General features: G+C 40.3%; 1 protein-coding gene and 1 pseudogene across 50 annotated transcripts in view; one reads left to right on the top strand and one right to left on the bottom strand.

Annotated features, from left to right (window-relative positions):
* The window catches only part of LOC101866062 (protein AF-10), a 228512-nt gene that overhangs the window by 106072 nt on the left and 104141 nt on the right, over positions 1-18299 (top strand). The window lies entirely within an intron of this gene.
* On the bottom strand, positions 6377-8070 carry LOC102142802 (heterogeneous nuclear ribonucleoprotein R pseudogene; annotated as a pseudogene).

An 18299-nucleotide genomic window follows, 5' to 3' on the forward strand; every position in this document is an offset into this window, starting at 1 on the left:
AGAAAAAAAAAAAAAAGAAAACAAACATTTTAGTTTGACTTTGTTTGTGCCTTTTTTTGAGTTAAACATTTAAAAAACTTAAGTAGTTTTGAGAGTAAATTATCTATTATGAGTGAAATAATTATAACTTTAGGGTCATTGTTAGGCATTTATTTATTTGGAGACACAGTCACACCCTGTCGCCCAGGCTGGAGTGCAGTGGTGTGATCTCAAGTTACCACAATCTCTGCCTCCTGGGTTCAAATGATTCTCGTGCCGCAGCCTCCCTAGTAGCTCTGTTGCCCAGGCTGGAGTGCAGTGGCGTGATCTCGCATTATTACAACCTCTGTCTCTCGGATTCAAGCGATTGTCATGCCTCATCCTCCCTAGTAGCTGGGATTACAGGCACATGCCACCATGCCTGGCTAATTTATTTGCATTTTTAGTAGAGACGGGGTTTCACTATGTTGTCCAGGCTGGTCTCCAACTCCTGGCCTCATGCGATCCGCCTGCCTTGGCCTCCCAAAGTGCTGGGATTACAGGCGTGAGCCACCGTGCCTGGTGACATACCTACATACATACACGCACATAAGCACACATACACACACATACACACACTTTTTTTTAGATCTCAAGCAGCAAGTAAACATATATATCTTGATTTCTTTTTGAAGTGGTTTTGTTATAAAGTGATGATAGTAGGAGCCTGTCTTGTTTATTGTTGATTAGATTGCTGATAAAAAATAGCGGGGTTGGTTTAATTAGCAGTGTTAGTAATAAGCACCATGAAAGTTTATTTAAGCTTTTTAAGCCATCCACTAGGGATTCTTACGCAGGACTCATTATAAACTGTGAAGGTCTATTAATGGTCTTCTGTTCTGCCATTTCATGCATATTATCTTGTTTAAAAAGCGCTTACTCTATGATTGTATTTAAGATATGCCCTGTCATGTTATTTGAAGGACAGTTATTAAATATGGTATTGTGTTGAGTGAGTATAGTGCTGATGACTACATGTATAAATCTTTTTTTGCTCTGGGAATGAATTAAATTTTGTATTTTAAGAACTTTTTGTGGTCGTCGAGTGGGTGCTAGATTTAAAAACATTGGTTTAGTCAAACTTGTTTAGCTTTAATATTTAGAAGTATGTAAATACTATTTGGATTTTACTTTTGGCATATATAAGTTTAACATAACTTGATTTTTTTGCTGTCAAACTTGAATCTATTTTTACATTTTGTTTTTAACAACAGATTTACTGGTCGGCTATAAAGTAGGCACACTGTAAATGAAGTAAACATACTATAAGTTTATTGTTAGACATGCTTGCTTGGCTTGGGAATATTTGGGAAAGGACTTTAAAAATATGGGATGATTATAATGATATAAGTGATACTATAGTTAAAAGATTGAGTGTTACAGACTATCAGACTATCTTTTTATCCTTCTCTCCTTACCTCTTTTAAGCTTTTTTTTTTTCCCTCACTTAGGCTGGAGTGTCGCCTAGGCTGGCACTCTGGTGCCTAGGCTGGAGTGCAGTGGTGCAATCTCGGCTCACTGCAACCTCCACCTCCCGGGTTCAAGCGATTCTCCTGCCTCAGCCTCCTGAGTAGCTGGGATTACAGGTGCACACTACCACACCCAGCTAATTTTTGTATTTTTTAGTAGATACGGGGTTTTGCCATGTTGGTCAGGCTGGTCTCGAACTCCTGACCTCATGCAGCCTCCCAAAGTGCTGGGATTACAGGCGTGAGCCACTGCACCTAAATCATAAAAAAATTTAAGATTTTTTATGTTTGGCCGGGCGCGGTGGCTCAAGCCTGTAATCCCAGCACTTTGGGAGGCCGAGACGGGCGGATCACGAGGTCAGGAGATCGAGACCATCCTGGCTGACATGGTGAAACCCCGTCTCTACTTTAAAAATACAAAAAACTAGCCGGGCGAGGTGGTGGGCGCCTATAGTCCCAGCTACTCGGGAGGCTGAGGCAGGAGAATGGCGTGAACCCGGGAGGCGGAGCTTGCAGTGAGCTGAGATCCGGCCACTGCACTCCAGCCTGGGCGGCAGAGCGAGACTCTGTCTCAACAAAAAAAAAAAAAAAAAAAAAAGATTTTTTATGTTCAGTACAGTTGTCTTGAAAATATGCCCAGTATGTTTTTAGTGTTGCATTTGAAAGGTAATGCTCATAATCCAGTCAGACATTAGTATTTTTAAAACAGTTCCCAACTTGAAATGGTTTGAATTACGGTTTTTAGACTTTACAGTGGTATGAAAATAATACGCATTTATTGTGCTTCTTGCTTTACCATGGAGTTATGTCAGGATAAACTTTTTGTAAGTTGAAAATACTGTGAGTTGAAAGCACATTTTTAACAGGAAATTTTCAACATATGATGGGTTTATTGGGAGTAGCTGCATTGTAAGGTGAGGAGCATCTGTGTTGTATATTATGAGCTAAATTTTGGTGATACTGTTCGTAAGATATACATTGAACCACTTTCTGAATTTTTATCTTTTATCTGCCTTCATTCTGGCACCTATTCTTTTTTTTAAAATTTACAATTTTAAGATTGTTTGTTTATTTATTTATTGAGATGGAGTCTTGCTTTTGTCGCCCAGGCTGGAGTGCAGTGGCTTGATCTTGGCTCCCTGCAACCTCCGTCTCCCTGGTTCAAGCGATTCTCCTGCCTCAGCCTCCTGAGTAGCTGGGATTACAGGCCCCTGCCACCACGCCCGGCTAATTTTCTGTATTTTTAGTAGAGACGGGGTTTGGCCAGGCTGGTCTTGAACTCCTGACCTCAGGTGATCCACCCGCCTTGGCCTTCTAAAGTACTGGGATTACAGGTGTGAGCCACCATACCCTGCCAAGGATTTTTTTTTTTTTTTTTGAGATGGAGTCTTGCCCAGTCGCCCAGGCTGGAGTGCAGCGGCTCAATCTCAGCTCACTGCAAGCTCGGCCTCCCGGGTTCACACCATTCTCTTGTCTCAGCCTTCTGAGTAGCTGGGACTACAGGTGCCCGCCACCATGCCCAGCTAATTTTTTTTTTTTTTTTTTTTTTTTAGTAGAGACAGGGTTTCACCGTGTTAGCCAGGATGGTCTCGATCTGCTGACCTCGTGATTCCCCCCTTCCCCCCTCTTTTTTTTTTTTTGAGACGGAGTCTCGCTCTATCGCCCAGGCTGGAGTGCAGTGGCGCGATCTTGGCTCACCGCAAGCTCCGCCTCCCGGATTTACGCCATTCTACGCCTCTCCTGGGTAGCTGGGACTATAGGCGCCCGCCACCACGCCTGGCTAATTTTTTTGTGTTTTTAGTAGAGACGGAGTTTCACTGTGTTAGCCAGGGTGGTCTTGATCTCCTGACCTCATGATCCGCCCGCCTCAGCCTTCCAAAGTGTTGGGATTACAGGCGTGAGCCACCGCGCCCAGGCAAGAATTTAATTTTTAAAAAGGAGGTGATCGAGGGGTGCCTGCTGTGTTGGACGACCCCTTCTCTCCCCCCTCCCACCCCCGCCATCTCCACTGGTGCCACAAGGGAGATGGCAGAGGCAGGGAGGTTGAGTGTGATTCCACACCCCTGCCTCATGTACTGCCCATGGGGGTAAACGAGAGATGAGAGGCCCGCAGGGCAAAAGAAGACCAGTTTCATTTTCCATGAATGTGGGTCCCTTTTCTGTCGTGCCTCAGGCCTCGTCCACCACATTGATCCTGGCATCTGTTTCTCTTTGTGTATTTAAAAATACTATTTATTGAAGTATAAATAAGTGATATTGTTATTTTATATTTAATATTAAATACTGTGGTATCCAAATTATTTAAAAATGAAATAAACAACAACTTTTAACATAATTTCATATGGTTATAGGAAAAATTTAAAAATATATAGCCTTTGCTTTGCAGAGAAGTGCTGTGTGATTCAAGCTGTATTAGCACTGGTTAGGTACTACCTATAGTGCGAGCAAGGGGAGAAGAAAAGTTAATGGTGAAATATGGCTTTGAATAAGGAAGGGATACTTTGTTTTTTCTTGTTTCTTTCTTTTTTCTTTTTTTTTTTTTTGAGATGAAGTATTGCTCTGTGGCCCAGGCTGGAGTGCAGTGGCACTGCAATAGTTCACTGCAGCCTTGATCTCTGGGGCTCAAGGGATCCTCCTCCCTCAGCCTCCTGAGTAGCTGGGACTACAAGCATGTGCCACCATGCCTGGCCAATTTTTTTTTTTTTTAAATTTGTAGAGACGAGGTCTCCCTGTGTTGCCTAGGCTGGTCTCTAATGCCTGCATAGAAGCCATCCTGCTTTGGCCTCCCAAAGTGCTGGGATTACAGGCGTGAGCCACCACCCAGGCTGATTTAAAGGATAGTTTCTGCAAAAATTGAAAATTTGGTATATATTTTAAAAGGAACCAGAGTATATATTTGAAATTATTTAAAGCCATGTCTGTCAGGGTTAAATTCAGTCACTAAGAGTTCAAATTGTGAATTATTATTTCAGTAGAATGCCTTCTAATATTTATTATGCCTGTTAATGTTAGTTGATATTGATTAGTAAAAGGAAAGCGTACTGTTGTTCTATAATTACACTTTTGACAACAATCATGTGGGTTTTTTCCTACACCAATTAATCACCCAATTTTCTGTGGACACCAAGTGGGTGTCCTACAATTCAGTTCTGATATTACCTAGACTTAGTGCAGATTCCATAGATACTGGGTCCCATGAGAGTGCCTCCATTTCAGTGGCCAGTTGCGAGTCCCAGATTGTCGTCTGTACTTTTGACCAACTGGTTATGAATTAGGGATTCCACACAACCTTTTCCTTAGATTAGGTAATTTGCTACAGTAGCTCACAGAACTCCAGAACACTATTTATTATTATGTATTGTGAAGGATACAGCTCAGGAACAGCTGGATGGAAGAGACACATAGGACAAGTTATGGGGAGGTAGGTAGAGCTTCCATGCCATCTCCAGGTGCTCCACCCACACAGCATCTCATTGTGTTCACTGACCAGGAACCTCTCAGAACTTCATTTTTAAGATTTTTTGTGGAGATTTCCCATTATGTAGGCACAATTTATTAAATGTTTGGTCATTGGTGATTGAATTCAACCTCCAGCCCTTCACCCCTCCACAGAGGTACTAGGGTAGGGCTTAAAGTTCCAAATCTCTGATCACATGGTTGGTTCCTCTGGTGACCAGCATCTATCCTCCAAGATTTACCTTATTAGTGTAAACTCAAGTGTGGTTGAAAGGGGCTTATGATCACTAGGGGAATTCAAAGAGTTTTACAAGCTCTGTGCCAGGAATCTGAGAATAAGACCAACTATTATAACAAAAAATGCTCTTACCACCCCATCACTCAGGACATCAAAGGGTTTTTAGAAGTTCTGTGCCAGAAACTGGGGGCGGAGCTCAAATACACACACAAAGACACACACACACAAAATATATGTCACAACTGTAAAACAGAATTGTATTTTCCTTCAGTAACACAAGTGATACATAGAATGCACAGTTGATTTGACTAGTCAAAATCACTAGGAATGATCTTTAGTAGGGGAGTTATTGCTGTCAAAGGACTCTGTTAGTTTTTTCTAATTCTTTTTATACCTGTTAGAAAGTTTTAAAAGCACCAGCCTCACTTCTACCCCATTCAATTTTAAATCTTTTAGAAAGCCCTCTAAGAATTGTGAAGCTGTGTTTTCATGGAGAGTTTAAATGACTTGTTCAAAGGTCAATGATTTGCAGTAACTTACAGTGGTTAGAAGAAAATGGAGTTGTGTTGACTTTTAATCTATGGTTCTTTTTTTTTCTGAATAGATTTTTTAGTTTTATTGAAATCGTACATGAACAAGAAATTGAAAATACAATCATATCAAAGAACAAATTGTCATGGCTTTTGATGTTTAAGCCAAACAAATTTTGTAGGGCAGATTTCAAAATGGCGTGAAGTTACAACAATTTAAAAACACAGTTAACCTACTTCTAAAAATGCAAAACACAATCATAGGTTATTTTCGGTACAAGAAAACTTAAATGTGTTTGCTTTAATTTCTTAAAACTACTAAGACATAGCACTAGCTTATATTTTTATTTACAGCATACTCCATACTTCTACGTAATTTATCCTAGATCCAAAAAAATGAAACTCTTCAAAAGCAAAGGTTCTGCAAAATCATGACTTAACAGTGTGCTCAGTTTGTTTTGAAGCTAAAATGAAGCCTGAAGTGATAAAAAACATTATAACTCCCAGAATAAGAGAACTCTGTAAGCCTAATAATGTCCAAGAGCATTTATGAAAAGAGGAAAAATAAACGTACTTGAGTATATACACAATAGTGATGTATTCAGCCCAATACAAATGGCAGCAAATTGCTACTTAAAGATGAAATAGTTAAGCAAAAATTTTTTTGAAGAATGTAGATCTAGAGCCAGTCGTATCTTGCCATTATCATTTTCAAGCACTTACTTGTCTACTTCCACTGTTACCTATGAGTATCCTGATAAAATTCCTGGTTGTCATTATTGTAACCATAGTTACCAGAATAGTCACCACCTTGCTGAAGTGGCTGCTGAGCGATGGGTTGAGAGACCCAGTTCTGCTGGTTGGTCTGACGATGCTTGGAATCAGGTTGGTTGTAAGCATCTGCCTTCTCTTGCCTCCTACATTGCCTCCTGGTTGCCCCAAGATCCACGGGAACCGCAGCCACGGCCTCTCTGCTGTTGTGCAGGACCCCCTCTGCCACCCCTAGAGCCTCTTGGTGGTCCCAAAGGTGCCCCCCTTTGTTAATAGCCAGCTGTACCTCTTGGAGGTGGTGCTCCCCTCCCCCTTGGTGGTGGTGGAGCACCCTGCCCTCCCCTTCCTCCTCTTTCTGTTACTGCATAGCCATCATCATAGCCATAGTAGGGAGTTTTCATAACCTCCATGATAGTTGTGATAATAATAACCATAGTAATCTTCGTGCCATAGTGATCTGGAGGGTAGCCATATCCACCTCTCCCCCAACCTCTCATCGGAGGCAGCATGCGAGGAGGAGGGTGTAGTGATAATCTTCATATGCAGTGCTTCTGGAGGACTGTCTAGCAGCTTGGCGCTCTTTCCTTTTCTTGTCTGGTGGCTTGGCTAAGACTATTTCAAGTTCTTCCCCTTCTATTTCTTTGCCATTCATTTCATCCATAGCCTTAACGACTGCTCCTCTGTCTTCAGAATGAACAAATGCATAATCTTTCAACTTATTTACTCTTTGAAGTTCTCCAAATTCAGAAAATGACTTTTCCAATATTTCGTCTGTGCCCAAATTTCTCACAAACAATACTTTTACCTTAGCTATGACTTCTGGATCTGGGTCTTCACAGGGTCAGTCCATTCAGCTGTAACTGCATTTCCCCATACTTTTACTTTTCCACTCATCAGCTGGCATCTGGCTTGTGATCCTCATATTCCAGGAAGCAGAACTCCCATTTCTTCTTTTTGTCATCAGGTTGATGATAGAGAATAACGTCCACCGAACCCTCTGTGACTTTACTGAATTCTTCCAGAATATTTTCTTTAGTGTTATTCTTCAGAATGGATCCAACAAAAAGTCTGTTGTTTGCCACAGAAATGCGCACTCCATGTTGTTTACCAAAGGGCGAATTTCATAGCTGTCACAGTTTCACAGCTTCCTGTGCAGCTTCCTTTCCACAGAAAGTGGTAAATGCATACCCTCTATTCTGACCAGACAGTGGATCTATCATAAGACATAGATCCCAAATGGGACTGGCCTTCTCAAAAAGGGGCACCTACTCATCCTCATATAAATCTCTTGGTATTTTACCTATAAATACCTTTGTTCCAATTCCAGGTTGCACGCCAGAGTACACACTGTTTGATGGAGGCCCACCATACTTCCTCTGTCCTGTGGTTACATTCAGAGTATAACCAGTTCTCTCAACCAAGGCCTTGATCTTTGCTTCATCAGGTCCCTTTGTGGACTCTTGCACCTAGCTCCCCTGTTTCTCTCTCTGCCTATAGTTCTTCATAACTCCACATAAAAATGCACTTTTGTTCTAAACATGTGATAAGTCACTTTCCTTGAACTGCTGTAGTACAGACAGAGCTCCTTCATTAAATTCCCTGAAAGCATCAATTGCTCTTTGATCAAGATCGATACAAGCTATCAATCCAGGGCAGAGCTGGGGCAGATGTCTAGGCCCGTGAGAATCAGCACAAGGCACTTTGAAAATTACTAGAAATCACATGTGCATGCTACCCTCCAGTCTATGATTCTTATGTTTACATGGCAAAGAAGCTGAAGGGGAAACAGGTACACATGTGCAGAATGGGAGACCAAACATGAGAGGCAGCCTTCTAATCTATTCCTGCAAGAATCAACCCAGCCTCACGAAAGCTGCATTAATACATTCATGAGGATAGTCCCGTAACCCAAATGCCTCTTAAAGGCCCCATCAGCTCTCAATACTATCACATTGGCAAATTTCAACGTGAGTTTTGGCAGGAACACACTACACTTAAACCATAGAATAGGATTACTCGTCTCTTTGAAGAGAGCTAGACTACTTTCTTCTGTGGCCCTCAAAGGAATAAAACTCTCAGTCAAATCATTGGAATGACTTTTCTATGTCTTTGTAAAAGTTTTCTAGCATTGAGAGTTCCTTTTTGTGTCCTTTCCTTTTGGAATCTTGCGCTCAAGTTGAACCTTTCAGAGTCTATTTATGTGAAGAGTTAAGAGAGGACAGGTCTTTTCAGGAACATCAGTTTAGAATGTGAGGGTAGGTTGGGTGAGACTGAAGAGTGTGGTAAGATGAGACTAGCTAAGAAGAGGCCAGTTTATGAAGAATTTATAAGGAGTTTTAGACTTCATTCTTGGGCGTTGAGCCAGGCAGCCAGTAGGATTTATTTTTTTTTAACTTTTCGTTTTTCAATAATTTCAAAGTTAAAGTTGCAAAAATACTACAAATAATAATGCTATACTACTCACTCATTCCAAAAATGTGAACATTTTACCATATTAATGTTACCATGTCCTTCCCTCTACCCTCTTTTGCTGGCTCTCTTTCTCCTCTACTCTCTATAGAATCTTTCTGAACCATTGCAGGGTAAATTACAAATACAATGCCTCTTTAACCCAAGTGCTGTAGTGTATAGTTTTAAAGGGAATTTCCTAAACAAAGTATAGTGATCAAAATCAATAAATTAATATTGTTACCGATTATTATCTAATCTACAGATCATATTCAGATTGCACCCGCTGATGTCATCTACACCAAAGGGGGAAACCTTTTACTCTTCCAGGTCCAGGATGCAATCCAATCACAAGTTGCATTTAGCTGTCATGTCTATTCAGTATTTCCCCGTTTGGAATATGTCCTCATTCATTGTTTTTTATGACCTTGACATCTCTTAAAGTCCTATTTCAGATTATCTGAGGTATTGCTTTCTGTCTTTCTTAGGTCTTAACAAAGGAGTTTACAGCCACACTCTTGTTTTAATCTTCATACAGCTGTTTTCTAACAGTGGCCGAGATTTTCTCTGGGAGCCATTCTTTGATTTTAGCATTGTTTGCTATCTGGAGAGACTGGGAATTTTTAAAACCAGCAAGGCTTGGTTCTTTTTTGGTCAATAGTCTTTCCATTAGCTTATTTCTGTACTCCTGCTTTTTACTATAAACAGTAAGAAGGAGTTAGACTGCATCTCCCACAGAATACCTAGAAATCTCCATGTTAAATTATGCAACTCGTTAAATACATTTTCTATTTTTCATGTTACCACAGGCCATGTTGTGCCTAAACTTTCAGTTACTAATTATGAAGTATTCAGCTTCTTCCAATTTTCAGTTACCTTTTTCTTACTTTCATTTAAAGCCCTTAGTAGCAGCCTCCTAAGGATCATGAGGTTTCTAGTGACAGTGTCTTCATTGCTCATCAAGCTTTCGCTGATACTCTACTGCAAGTCCTGTCAGCTTCTGTCTACTACCTGATTCCAAGCAGCGCCTGCATTTTCAGGTTTTATTGTATGGGAACACCCCTCTCCTGGTAACATATACCCAGGAGTAATCTGTAAATCTGTGTTGTTAGTTAACTATTGTAGCACAGTAATTTACCCTAAAATATACTGGCTTAAAACGGCAATAAACATTTATAGTCTCATAGCTTCTGTGGGTCAGGAATTTGGATTTGGATTTAGTGGGTGTTTCTGCCCCAGCGTCTATTATCAGATTGCCTTCACATTGTTGGCTTGGATTATAGTCATTTAAAGGCCAGACTAAAGTTGAAGAATACTCTCGGTTTTTTTTTTTTTTTTTTGAGACGGAGTCTAGCTCTGTCACCCAGGCTGGAATGCAGGGGTGCAATCTTGGCTCAGACTCACTACAGTCTCCACCTCCCAGGTTCAAGCAATTCTCCTGCCTCAGCCTCCTAAATAGCTGGGATTACAGGCTTTCACCACGACACCCAGCTAATTTTTGTATCTTTTAGTAGAGATGGGGTTTCGCCATGTTGGCCAGGCTGGTTTTGAACACCTGACGTCAGGTGATCTGCCTGCCTTGGCCTCCCAAAGTGCTGGGATTACCGGCGTGAGCCACTGTGCCCTGCCCTTTTTTTTTTTTTATCTCCCAGGCTGGAGTGAGGTGACATGATCTTGGCTCACTGTAACCTTCGCTCCCAAGTTCAAGCGATTCTCCTGCCTCAGCCTCCCCATTAGCTGGGACTACAGGTGCGCACCATCACGCCCGGCTAAATTTTGTATTTTTAGTGGAGATGGGGTTTCACCATGTTGGCCAGGCTGGTCTTCAACTCCTGACCTCAGATGATTGCCCAGCTTGGCCTCCCAAAGTGCTGGGATTACAGGAGCTACCACACCCAGCTGCTGGAGGATATTCTCTAAGATGACTTATTCACATGATTGACGATTTGGTGGCTGCCTGTTTTTTTGCTGCATGAATTGTTTCTTAGGGACTTTTGAGTGCCATGTGACATGGCACCTAACTTTTCCCATAGTGACTGATCTAAGAGCAAGGCAAAAGCTGCCATGTGTTTTATGGCCTGGCCTCGGAAGTCACACAGTATCATTTTCTTTTTCTGGCTGAATGTGTTTTTATTTATTTTTTTAAAAAGGTTTTTTGAGGTAAGAATATATAACATAACATTTGCCATTTTAACCACTTGGATTTAACAAAAAAAATCCTGTTATTTTTACTCTCTATTGGATGCATAGGTAAACCTGTTCAGTATGGGTAGGCACTGCATAGGTGCAAAGATCATTGGGGGCATGGAGGCTGTCTACCACACCCTGAGATTTGGGCACATATCCTGTTTCTTATTAAATTTTTACCCACAAGTTTTAGCATTTACTGATGAGTCTAGCCTGAAATAAATAATAGCTGACAAAAGGTAATTTTCTAATTGTATCATTCTCAGTAGCGGGGAGGGGTGGAGTCTACAGAGGAAATAAAAGAGTAGTTTGAGTAGTAGAAGGATAAATGTTATGTCCTTTGGTTTTAGCACAAAGGAAGTCGTTGAAGAGGAGTTTCAATGTAGAGTTTCAGTATATTTATTGGTAGATAAAGTGGGTGTGAGGAAGTACAGATAGTGAGAGTACTTAACTTTTAAGAATCTCAGATTTGCTGGGCTTGCATCTGTAGTCCCAGCTGCTGGAGGGCTGATGTGGGAGTATCTCTTGAGCCCAGGAGTTAAAGGCTGCAGTGAGCTATGATCATGCCATTGCATTCCAGCCTGGGCAACAGAGTAAGACCTCATCTCTTAAAACAAAAAATTAAAAAGAATCTCAGATTTGAAGACAAAAGGAGTAGGCAGGAAAAATAATGCTGTGTCTTCTTCTGTTTTGGTGGGGAAGAAAGAAGAGAAGCATGTAGGTGAATAACTAGGTCACCTGGATAATAGAGCAAAGAAAAGTAGATGTGAGTAGAACCCTATCAGAGATACTGCTAGGCAGATTGGGTATACAAATAAGGAGGCCAAGTGTGTTATTTTCAAAAGTGTTTAAAATAATGGATCATGAGATTGAGGTGGGATAATAGATGTAGTGGAACTAGGGAAGGGCTGGAACATAGAGTTGTAGGAGATGTTGGAGCATGGGCCTAGAGGACTCAGTGAGGTTCAAGAATAAGTATAGTAAGAGTGTGAATTAATTGCAGGGTTATGAAGAAAGAGTAGATCATTGTGATTTAATGATCCTTAAACGATTGGGATATGTTGAGTGATGGCAGCTTCCAGGTGTTGGAAGACAGTTCTCCATGGTTCTCACATTTATACACATTTCGTGAGTGTCAGCCCTGACTGCTTTTGTTCAAGGTTGTTTATATAGCAAGCAAACAGCCTTGGAAAATGGAGGCACTGTCATTCAAATTTCTCTTGTAATTCAGTCCACTGTGTGTATACATGTCATCTGGCCCCAGGTCACCCTGTCAGAAGGGGGAATTTAGGCAAATGCTAACAGTCTGGCTTTTGCTATTGCCATGAGTATTAAAGTCCTCTGTGTCCAATGCAGGAGTCTTGTGTTATCTTCTGCCTACATTCATTAAACTGTGGTAGACTAACTTGTCACTTTACAAGTAGAGTAAGATAAGTCCAAGACAAGTAACTTGTCACTTTACAAGTACAGTAAGACTCTTCATAGTTTTTGACACTGAAATGTGGTTTTAGGCATAGTGAAGAAGAGTCTGAATGAAAGCCGTTGAAATTGAGAATATTTGAGGACTTTGTGAGTTGTTCATACAGTTGGCCTTAACTCACTGGCACACCCACTCTTGTGGTCCAGGGGTGTCGGGATACTGTGGTTGAAGGTCTTACCAAGATCACATGCAGTAGGAAAGAGTTACCTAAAGAAAAGTAATGGGCAGACAAAAAGAAGAGATAAAGAGATACCTATTAATAAATGATAGAGCTGGGATTTAAAAATGAACTATGTCTGATTACAAAGTCCGTGGATTTTTTTTTTTTTTAAAATACGTCTTTCTGCCTTTGCTTGGAGGCTGTATTAGTCCATTCTCACACTGCTGTAAAGAACTACCCTGAGAATGAGTAATTCAGGAAGAAAAGAGGTTTAACTGACCCACAATTCTGCAGGCTGTACAGGAAGCATGGCCAGGAGTCCTCAGGAAACTTACAATCATGTCAGAAGGCAAAGGGGAAACAAACACATCTTTACCATGGTGGAAAAGGAGAGAGAAAATGAAGAGGGAAAGTTTGAAAGTGCTACATACTTTCAAACAACTAGATCTGGTGAGAACTCTTATCAGGAGAACAGCAAGGGGGAAGTCTGCCCCCATTATTCAGTCACCCTACCATCAGGTCCCTCCCCCGACACTTGCAGATTACAGTTCAACATGAGATTTAGGTGAGGACACAGAGCCAAACGATATCAGAGGTAATAATAATCATATCCCCTTTGAAAGATAAATCTATATTACAACTTCAAGGGTGTTTTTTTGTTTGTTTGTTTTAGTACAATAGTGAAGTTTTCACATGTTTTCAAAAGAATGCTAATACAGAATATGCCTTATCAATCCTCTGTTCTGTTCCAGGAAGTTATTATTTAACTGAGTAGTATTTGGGAGAAGAAATTTTAAAGACCTCCTTGCTTAGAAGGGATAAATAACTTGTTAAAAGAAGATAAAAAGTGAAAGTAGATGTGAATAGCCTTTTTGAAATGTAGCTTGAATACAGATGTTGAAGACAAACAGTAATAGTTTGCATCAATTAAATGGCATGTCCATGAAATAGAATTTTATGACTGAATTGGCTGAGGATTAACTATATTTAATAGAGTTATTTTTTGCAACTTGGAAGGCTGAGATGTAATGCAAAGACTCAGGTCTAATTCATTTAGGTGTTTAGAATTATATTCCAGCTATCTAATTATAGCATCATGGAGATGAAGTAATGATAGCCAGTTGTTTTCCATTAATAGTATAAACTTTTAAAATGTATTTATCACCTGTGGCATTTCCATTTCTAGTTTTCATTTCCAGTTTTATAGATAAAGAATAGGGACATGAAAGTTTAATTAGATTTGATAGATGTTTACAAAGCGTCTACTGAATTCAAGACACCATGCTTAATTCTTGGGAAAACAGAATTTAAAAATCTGGAGAGTCACAATCAATATTGAACAGTTTGTTTAAAGTTTTGTATTTTGGGGGCATAACACCAGTAGAATCCAGTTTATTTTTAAAAACTTTTCTGCTCCTTTCTATGGCTTCTCTTGTTTATTTTTTCAGAAATGTAGCTATAAGCAGTGAGAGTGTTAATAGTCGATAGGTCTGATTTATCTGAAAAGCCATTTAACTGTGGTATATAATCTAATCTGCTACTGATTGTAGGATGCACCTTCATTTTATGTGCCACTAAGAAAGAAAAAAATCATGCCAAGTAAACTATGACACAGCAATATTATAATACATAACCTGATTTTAGAGATTTATTTAAATATATAAATATCTTAGGATCTATTAAATATGGCATGTCAGAGAACTTAGAGTTCCTTTTAACTCTTTCAGGTGTTGCATATAAAGTTAAAAGATGTGTATATGATTGTTCATTACTATAGTAGCTCACATTTAGAAATCATGTAGATTGCCCATAACAGATGAATAAATTATGGCATATCTGTAAAATGGGGCATTATGTTATGTCTCAGTTTCTTAATCTGCATCAAGTTGATTTTAGTGCTTACCTCATAGAGTTGTTAAAATTAAAGTAGTTAGTACATGTAAAATGTCCTGGCACATATTAACTGAAAACCTGATTGTTTAGACAGAAAACACAGGAGCATGTTAGTATTAACCAACATTATTATTGTAACACTTATGATTTAAAATCATGATTTAGAAGACTAGTGAACTGCAAAGATGTTTTTAATATAAGTGAAAGATACATAGTATATTCCCAATTTGGTTAGGAGATTTTTAGGCCAGGCATGGTGGCTCATGCATATAATCCCAGCTGTTTGGGAGGCCAAGGCGGGTCTAAGAGTTGGAGACCGACCAGCCTGGGCAACATGCGAGAAGCTATGTCTACAAAAAATACAAAAATTAGCTGGGCATGGTGGCATGCACTTGTAGTAGTCCCTGCTACTTAGGAGGCTTAGGTGGGAGGATTGCTTGAGCCCAGGAAGTCGAGGCTGCAAAAGCTGAGTGAGATTGTGCCACTGCCCTCCAGCCTGGATGAGAGAGACCGTGTCTCAAAAAATTATTATGGATTTATTTGAGAATTAGTTTTTCACATTGTGACACTTTTTCTCTACACAGTTAGGCATGTTATCACCTAAGAAGTTGATTCTACATAACCACAATGTAATTATGTTAGGAAATTTAACATTAATACTGTTAACATATAATCCATATCCAAGCATTTCGTTGTTCGGGTAATGTCCTAATTGGTAGCCAGTTTAAGAAGAAATTGATGCAGGAGTCAGATATCAAACGTTGCATTTAGTTGTTGTCTCTTTAGTCTCCTTTAATCTAAAATAGTCCCAGCACTTTGGGAAGCCGAGGTGAGTGGATCACTTGAGGTCAGGAGTTCGAGACCAGCCTGGTCAATATGGAGAAACCCCATCTCTACTAAAAATACAAAAATTAGCCGAGTTACGTGACTCATGCCTGTAATCCCAGCTACTTGGGAGGCTAAGGTAGGAGAATTACTTGAACCCAGGAGGTAGAGGTTTCAGTGAGCCGAGATCACACCACTGCAGTCCGGCCTGGGTGACACAGCGAGACTCAGTCTCAGAAAATAAAATAGTTACCAGGATTTTCTGCCTTTCATGACAGTGACATTTTCTTGAGTTTAGACTAGTTGTTTTGCAGAATGTTCCTCAACTGGGATTTGTCTGATTTGTTTCCTCCTGAAAAGATTCGTGTTAAGCATATTTGATGGAAATATCACATTGATGATGTCTTGTTCTCAGTGTATTATATCAAGGGACACATGATATTATTTTATCCCATCATCCGTGGCACTAAGTTTGATCACTTGGTTAAGGTGTTGTCTGTCAGATCTACTGTGAAGCTTTCGTTTCCCTGTGAAATGTTACTTCAAGCTTTGAAATGTCTGTTCCCCAGTAGTCTTTCATGCAGTGTGTTTGATATATCCGTTGATGATCTTTGCCTGAATCTGTTATAACTATGGTGGTAATAATGTGATGATTTTCTGTTTCTATCAGTGCTTCCATATTTATTTCTTGGCATGCTTTGATTATGAAGAACTTCATCTGTCCATCCAAACATCCATCCATTGACTAATCTCTCCATTATCAAGTAGACTCAAGTTTATTTTTTTAAGTTCACCGTGTTATGTAATTCCTATTATTATTCATCTCAATGCTCAGATTGTCCCACATTTGGCCAATGGGAGTCCTTCAACTTGGCAACTGTGCCCTTTTGAAATTTTTCAACAGTTTATAAGCATTTCCTTAATTTCTAGTAAAACAGATAATGTAGGCTTATCTTGTCTTCTTTTCTGCCCCAGACCTTGAATCAGCTCATTTTCTAATGCTGGTTTCTTTTAGTGGAGGTAGCCTATCTACTTGGAGTGTATCTCTGTCCTAGAATGGACCCTTCAGCAGTTTGAGAGGTCATACCAGTCCTTCTTACTGTGTGCCCCATACGCTTACCTGTTACTGGCCAGTGCAGAACTCTTCCTGGTTTCAGCTGCCTTTCTCAAATTGGCTCTCAATGCTTTCCAGTAAGTACTGTTGACTAAATATTTAGTGGTTTTCTTGTGGCTTCCTTCTTCCTCATGAATGCTGTTACCATGTGGGCCTTGTAACTCTTTTCCTTACCTGCTTGTATTTTGGGGTTGATGGTGATGCTTTTACACTCAGTTTTGTTGTGTTATTCCATGAGTTTTTGGTTTTATTATCTATTTGCTTTGTTTGTTTTTTTGAGACAGAATTTCACTCTTGCCCAGGCTGGAGTGCAGTGGCACGGAGTCGGCTCGCTGCACCCTCTGCCTCCTGGGTTCAAGCAATTCTCTTACCTCAGCCTCCTCAGTAGCTGGGATTACAGGTGCATGCCATGTCACCTGGCTAATTTTTGTATTTTTAGTAGAGATGGGGTTTCACCGTGTTGGCCAGGCTGGTCTCGAACTCCTGACCTCAAGTGATCTGCCCACCTCGGCCTCCCAAAGTGCTGGGATTATAGGTTTTTTGCTTTGTTTTTATATTTGGGATTCAGAAAGGATGAGAAACTATGTTGCTGCCACCATTTTGTCTTGCTGTTTTTTTTGTTTTTGTTTTTGTTTTGAGATGTGGTTTCGCTCGTCTCCCAGTCTAGAGTGCAGTGGTGCAATTTCGGCTCACTGCAACCTCTGCCTCCTGGGTTCAAGATACTCACCTGCCTCAGCCTCCCAAGTAGCTGGGTGATCGCCTGCCTCGGCTCCCCAAAGTACTGGGATTATAAGCGTGAGCCACTGCACCTGGCTTTTTTTTTTTTTTTTTTTTACATTGCTCTATTTTCTCCTCTTCTGTCAAATCATAGCTCTCTTTGTTTTAATCTTTCTTGCTCCTCTTGTACCCAAATTCAGCACTTAACCTAGCCTTGCCTTTCTGGTGAAGCTAGACTTCCTTTGACTTATATGACTCGTACTGTATCTCTCTTTTTTGCATGGATTTTTTTTTTGTTGTTGTTTTTGAGATGAGAGTCTCACTCTGTCACCTAAACTGGATTGCAGGGGCATGATGAGGGCTCACTGCAGCTTCAACCTCCTGCACTAAAGCAATACTCCCACCTCAGCCTCTGGAGTAACTGGGACCATAGGCATGCACCACCTGTGCCTGGCTAAGTTTTTAAATTTTTTGTAGAGATGGAGTCTCCCTATGTTGCCTAGGCTGGTCTTGAGCTCCTGGGCTCAAGCTATCCTTCTCCCACCTTGGCCTACCAGTATTGAGATTCTAGGCTTGAGCCACTGTGATCGGCCCATGATTTTCTTCTATTTTCATTTCACTTTTATACTGTCTTTATATATGTATATGTCTTACTGTCAGACTGTATCACGTCTCAAAGCCGATCTATATTTTTTATGTTTTAATGTTCTTTTACAATGTCTAATATGATTTCTTTTCTTTTCTTTTCTTTTCTTTTCTTTTTTTTTTGAGACGGAGTTTCGCTCTTGTTGCCCAAGCCAGAGTGCAATGGCATGATCGCAGCTCACTGCAACCTCTGCCTCCTGGGTTCAAGCCATTCTCCTGCCTCAGACTCCCAAGTAGCTGGGACTACAGGCATGTGCCAACACGTTGGCTAATTTTTGTATTTTTAGTAGCTTTTTAAAAAAAATCCTGAGTGTCAGGTGTGAGGTAATAGAAGAAAGGTAGTGTTGT

This window comes from Macaca fascicularis, chromosome 9 (assembly GCF_037993035.2).
Source record: "Macaca fascicularis isolate 582-1 chromosome 9, T2T-MFA8v1.1".
In the NCBI taxonomy this organism is placed as follows: domain Eukaryota; kingdom Metazoa; phylum Chordata; class Mammalia; order Primates; family Cercopithecidae; genus Macaca; species Macaca fascicularis.